The sequence below is a fragment of the Patagioenas fasciata genome, chromosome 12 (assembly GCF_037038585.1).
Source record: "Patagioenas fasciata isolate bPatFas1 chromosome 12, bPatFas1.hap1, whole genome shotgun sequence".
Taxonomy (NCBI): Eukaryota; Metazoa; Chordata; class Aves; order Columbiformes; family Columbidae; genus Patagioenas; species Patagioenas fasciata.
This window is the reverse complement of record NC_092531.1, coordinates 4,181,878-4,187,877: the sequence shown is the minus strand read 5'-3', so window position 1 is coordinate 4,187,877 and position 6,000 is coordinate 4,181,878.

Here is a 6,000-nt window from a genome sequence, read left to right as displayed (position 1 = left end):
GCAAACAGTACATGCGAGAGTTGCAGGAAATAATCCTAACATGTCTGTGAGCAGAGATGGTGCCGCTGTCAGTCACAAAACTGGGCAGCAGCTGGGTCTGGGTGGTGGAGCTGTATCGGGTCTCCAGGGAGGTCACACTGACCTTGGTTCAAGGAAGCACATTGCAGTACTGCATTCAGGTGGTTTCTTGGGGAAGTCAGTTTCAACATGAAGTAACATTGATACACCACCCCACAGGCCTCCATGGCCCCCACACAAATAGCTGATGGCATTTGTGCTCATTTGGGTTCATTTCTCCCCACACAGGATGTGGATGCTCACATGTCCCCTCAGTGCACACCTGGACTTCTGACCTAGTCATCTGCTGTCCTTCCATGGGGGGAAGAACAAGCTCTCTGAGCTGTGGTGAGAGGACAGTGATCAAAATGGTGGCTGCAAGAGGCAACAGCCCCAAGCTGGCACCTGGCAGTATGACAGACTGTTTGCATGTCTCTCTTGCACACATACTGTGTCCTGCTCTTCACCTGGGACATCCCATCTCCCCACAAAGCCTTTGCCCAAGGAGAATACACCTGCACTGGCCTGGCTGCCATTCCTGCCCCCTGTCCCCATGCTCCCCACAGCCCCGAGCTGGGGGTTTTGCTCTGTAGATCTAGTGGGCTGTGGTGCCCGGGCTGTGATGACTCTGCGAGGCCATACTGGTCAGGCTGGGAGGCAGCCCCAGCTGATGGTGGTCACTGCCACTAACAACCTCCCACACAAACTCTTGGGTGGCCATGGAGGGTGCTCAGAGGGACCCTGCCTTATTCACCATCTGTGTGGGTGCTGGCCACCAACAAGCAACATCTGAAAAAACAGCTTGAAGTCCCTCAAAAGCCACACTGGGACCCTGACCCCACCACACTGAGTCCACAGAGAAACAAGCAAAGCAACGAGCATCTTCAGAGTCTATTCCTCAGGCATGTTCTTTAAAGCAGCTCTGGAAGAAGATCTAAACCTTCAGGCACTGTGCTAAGGAGATCCCCTTGCTGATGGAGATGCTGTTCTGAGGCCAGCTCTGTCACAGCAGTGCCCATCGCCTGTCCTGGTCACAGCACTGACACACAGCAGGACGGTGACCAAGCCTTGGGAGCGCTCGGGCCTTGCACCAACACAAGGGCTGAAAAGGAGAGTGTGGGAGTGGAAAGAGAAGGATTCTGGAAAGAACAAGGCTGGTGCTGCCTGGCAGAGCTGCTCTGCTGGAACTGTTTGCTCCATCTTTCCACACAGAAGAAAGATCTCAGACAAACATTTCAATGCAGGGTCATTTATTTTGAGAGAATCCAGTGATCAGTTTGTTCAGGGCATCCTTGAGTTCCTGGTTCCTGATGCTGTAGATGAGGGGGTTAACTGCTGGAGGCACCACCGAGTACAGAACAGACACCACCAGATCCACAGAAGGAGAAGAGATGGAGTTGGGCTTCAGGTGCACAAACATGGCAGTGCTGACAAACAGGGAGACCACGGCCAGGTGAGGGAGGCAGGTGGAAAAGGCTTTGTGCTGTCCCTGCTCAGAGGGGATCCTCAGCACGGCCCTCAAGATCTGCACATAGGACAACACAATGAACACAAAACACGAAAATGCTAAATAGGCACTGACCACAAGAAGCCAAACTTCCCTAAGATAGGAGTGTGAGCAGGAGAGCTTGAGGATCTGGGGGATTTCACAGAAGAACTGGCCCAGGGCATTGCCCTTGCACAGTGGCAGTGAAAATGTATTGGCCGTGTGCAGCAGAGCATTGAGAAACCCAGTGGCCCAGGCAGCTGCTGCCATGTGGACACAAGCTCTGCTGCCCAGGAGGGTCCCGTAGTGCAGGGGTTTGCAGATGGCAACGTAGCGGTCGTAGGACATGATGGTTAGCATATAATACTCTCCTGCAATGAAAAGGAGAAACATAAAGACTTGTACAGCACATCCCAAAACCGAGATGGCTCTGGTATTCCAGAGGGAGTTGGTCAAGGACTTGGGGAGAATAGTAGAGATGCAGCCCAGGTCAAGGAGGGTGAGGTTGAGGAGGAAGAAGTACATGGGGGTGTGGAGGTGCTGGTCCCAGGCTATGGTGGTGATGATGAGGCCGTTGTCCAGGAGGGAAGCCAGGTAGATGCCCAGGAAGAGCCAGAAGTGCAAGAGCTGCAGCTCCCGTGTGTCTGTGAACAGCAGGAGGACGAACTGGGTGATGGAGCTGCTGTTGGACATCTGCTGCCTGTGGGTATGTGACCTGTCATAGGAGGAAAGACAGTGATGGTTTAGATGAGACTTCTCTGGGAAAAACCAAAGCCGCTTTCGAAACACCCTCCCAGAAAGAGACACTTTTATTTTTCAGGAAAAAGTCCTGGCTGGAGCACTCGTCGGTGCTTGATGAGTGTGCAATGAAGAGCAGGGTCTCTGCCCAGGGGCTCTTGAGGAGTCAGACTGACCCTATGTGATTGGGTGGGCAGGGGCCAGTCCTGGGGTTCAGCTGTGTCAGCTGGAACCGCTCCTGGTGCAGAAGGGACTGTCAGCATCTGTACCCCCAGGCCTGAGAAACTGAGTTGGAGAGGTTTGGTGTTTCTACAGCTCCTTCTGCCCTCCCACCCTGGGGAGTGTTCTTGGGTGTCAGAAACGCGCAGCATTTCTGGTGCACTCAGGGAGAACAGAGCGAGTCCTGCGAGACCGGAGGATGCCTGTGGGTCAGTGCAGAGTGAGAGCAGCTGCTCTGTCCCTCTGTCCTGCTCCAGCTGCCCTGGGCTGGCACCTTTCTGAAATGGAGACTGATCACACTCCCATGTTACCCTGAAAAGCCACCAGGCATTGCTGAGAGCACAGGGATCCACCTCAGAGAGCAACATGCCCAACCTTTCCTAAGGTCTCAGCACCCCACGTTTAGCCCAAGACACACATGGCTCATTCCCCAGCCCCACAGACTGCATTACCCACAGCTCCACAGAGCAGAGCAAAGCTGGGACACGTGTTCCCATGGACACACCTGCAGGAAAGGACCCACAAGATCAGGCTGTGACTCTCCAGCTGAAACTGCCATCCCCAGAGAGCCTGACAGCAAGAACAAGATCCCAACAGCAGTGACCCAGAGCAGGGGAGCAAGAAGGACAATGCGGTGAGGGTGGGTGTGAGAGAGGCTAGGGCAGAGGCAGCCGGGCACTCAGACAGTGTCACCCTTCCCCAGCTGTGCAGCCACCTCCCAGACACCAACATTGCCGGGCAGCTGCTCTCAGCCCCTGTGCTCTGCAGAGGAACTGGAGCTCTGGCTGCACAGGAGCTGCTTCATGCCTTGGAGCCCCTGGCCCTGAGGGCAGAGGCTTTGCTGGGGGGGAGAGGAGGCCAGGGGGCTGCTCACAGGAGGGATCTGCACTGCAGGGGATCACAGGCACTTTTCTCTGTTCTCCCTCCCATAACAATTCCGGGTTTAGTTTCCTCTCATTTCTGATCATTTCCCTGCAGCCTGGAGATTCTCCCCCTGGGAGGTGTTTCCCTGTCCATGTCTCTTCCCTGTCAGTGCTCACAGACCCCTTCCCACCCTCTGTGCCCTCCCCCTGGCCCTACAGATCCTGCCTGTTCACAGGGCACTGCATGGGGGCATCTTCCTGTTTGCAGGTTGGAAAACAGGACGGGTCAGACTAGGCTGACGGGTCCAGCCAAGGTGATGCAGGTGCTGTGCACAGGCAGAGGGGCGGTGAAGGGATGTTATGAGCCTTCTGGCAGATGTGCTGATCCCTCAGAGTTGCAGTTCAGGAGTCTCAGTGACTTGTTTATGCATGAGAGCTCATTTTCATTTTATGTTTTCCTGCACCCCCCACCCCTTGATAGAGGAAAATGAAAAGACAGGCTCAGGAAAGCTCCTTATCTGTCTGGTAATCCTTGCATTGCTCTTCTCCTTGAGTCATCCCCTTGGAAAGACGCTGGGGTTGTTCTGGATCTGTGAGCAGCCCTGACCCACACAGCACTGCAGCATAAAAGCATTTCCTGCCCTATAGAGTTTACTCCTTTCACCCACATTTTCTCTCCTCAGTATTGTTGGGATCTCCCTGGGCAGGCTGAGCGCTGACCCTGGCAGGCGGCAGAGTAGCTGTCCTGGCACAACCCTGGGGTGCAGGGACCCTGCTCTGCAGGACAGCCCTGGGCACCCCTGGGTGCTCACCCGGCTTCACAGATGTTCAACACTGCCTGACAAGAGCCCCCTCCTTACAGATCCCACCAGCTGTGCCTGTACCAGTTTTAGGAGATGGCTCCAGGAGCTACAGCTGCATTGCCCTGCACCCAGAGACTTACCATGGCAAGGGCTGCAAAGGTTTCTCCTCCAGTGAGCTCTCAGTCATCCTCCCAATCCTGACCACCTTTCATCTCTCTCTGCCTTGCTCGTCTCCCTGAGATCCCCAGGCAGAGCCCTCAGCCCTGCTGCCCTGTGCAGAGGAGCTGCTCCTGGGCGGAGCTGTCTCTCTGCAGCACTGCCGCTTGCCAGGAGCTCCCTCTGTCCCAGGAGCCCAGCCCAGCTCAGCAGCACAGGAGCAGCCCAAGGCACTTTAATGACCCCTCTGGTGTGTTTGGTGCTGAGTCCATGGACCTAGGACCCTGAGGTGGATTTGACGCAACTTCTCAAGAAGTCAAATTCAGATTCAAACTCCAAAGTTTCTTGTAATGCTAATGGGTCCCCCTGAGGGGAACAACTGAGAAACCATCCCCAGGGTCTGGTTAGAGCAGAAAAATGGAGGCAGAGATGACAGCTCAGGAAAAGCAAAGTAAAGGTCTCTCTAATGCTGAGTAAACCTGGGTTTGTTTCATTAACCAACGGGCCAAGCCTTGACCCCCAGCCCTGGGAAGGCAGATCCTGTACCTCCCACGTTGCCCAGGACCCCTCCTGGAACAGTGTGATGTGGGGCTGTGCAGGACCAAGGGCAGGACTCGGGTCCCACACCTCCCAGGTTCCTGGCTGGGGACAAGGAGGCCATGAGGCCCCTGTGCTAGAAGGACAAGGTGTCTCCTCACAGGCATCAGAGGTGGAGACTCCCTTCTTGTGAGAGAACAGCAGGTATGCATGAAGTTCAGCCTGGGGACAGACAATGTCAGCTGAACGTTGAGGAGTCAGCATGAGAGGGCAGAACAACATGGGCAATGTTGTGGTGACTGGACATCAGCTACTGACTCACTGATGAGGAAGAGGAATTAGATGAGGTCTCCTTCAGACAAATGAAAGAAGCCTCATGTTTCCAGGGCCGTGTCCTTGTGGCAGACCCGAGATATCCCGATATCTGCAAGGCACCATCATCCAGGAGGGTTTGGAGTTTAATGACACGGGTGACTGAGGAGTCAGTGGGTGAGGTGCCCTGTGGGACTTCACACTTACAAACCACAAAGAGTTGGTCAGGATGGAACAGTCAGGGATGGGAAAGTGGAGCTGAGGCTCCTGGGAGATGATCACAAGGCCAAGAGCAGGATTTCAGGAGAGCAAGCTTTGGCCTGCTGAGGGACCTGCTTGGGTCCTATGGGATATGACCTTGGTGTCTGCAGTGCTTTTCTCTCACATCTCCTCCCTCCTCTCTCCCACCTGCTGTTGTGCAGCATTTTTTACCCTTTCTCAAATACAATATCACAGGGGTGCTGCCAGCATCACTGAGTGGCTCAGATTTGTCAAGGACTGGGTCCATCTTGGAGCCAACTGAAATCGGCTCTGTCTGACATTTTCAGTCTCCTGTTGTCTTCTCAGAGAGGTGACAACTGTAGCACAACCACACCCACCCCCCGTTCCAAGACTTTGCCATAAACCCAGCACAGGGTGACAGTGCGTTGGATGTTACAAAATAATTGATCGTGAAGAAGAAATTGTAAAGATCTTCTTTCAGCAACGCATGAAAGTCTCCAGTCAATGAGCAGGTTCCTATGGGGAACTGTAATTGCCATGGCAGTCACTGGCTGCAGGTGCCAACAGTCCAAAGGATCTTGGGCCAAATGCTTAAGAGAGCTGCCTG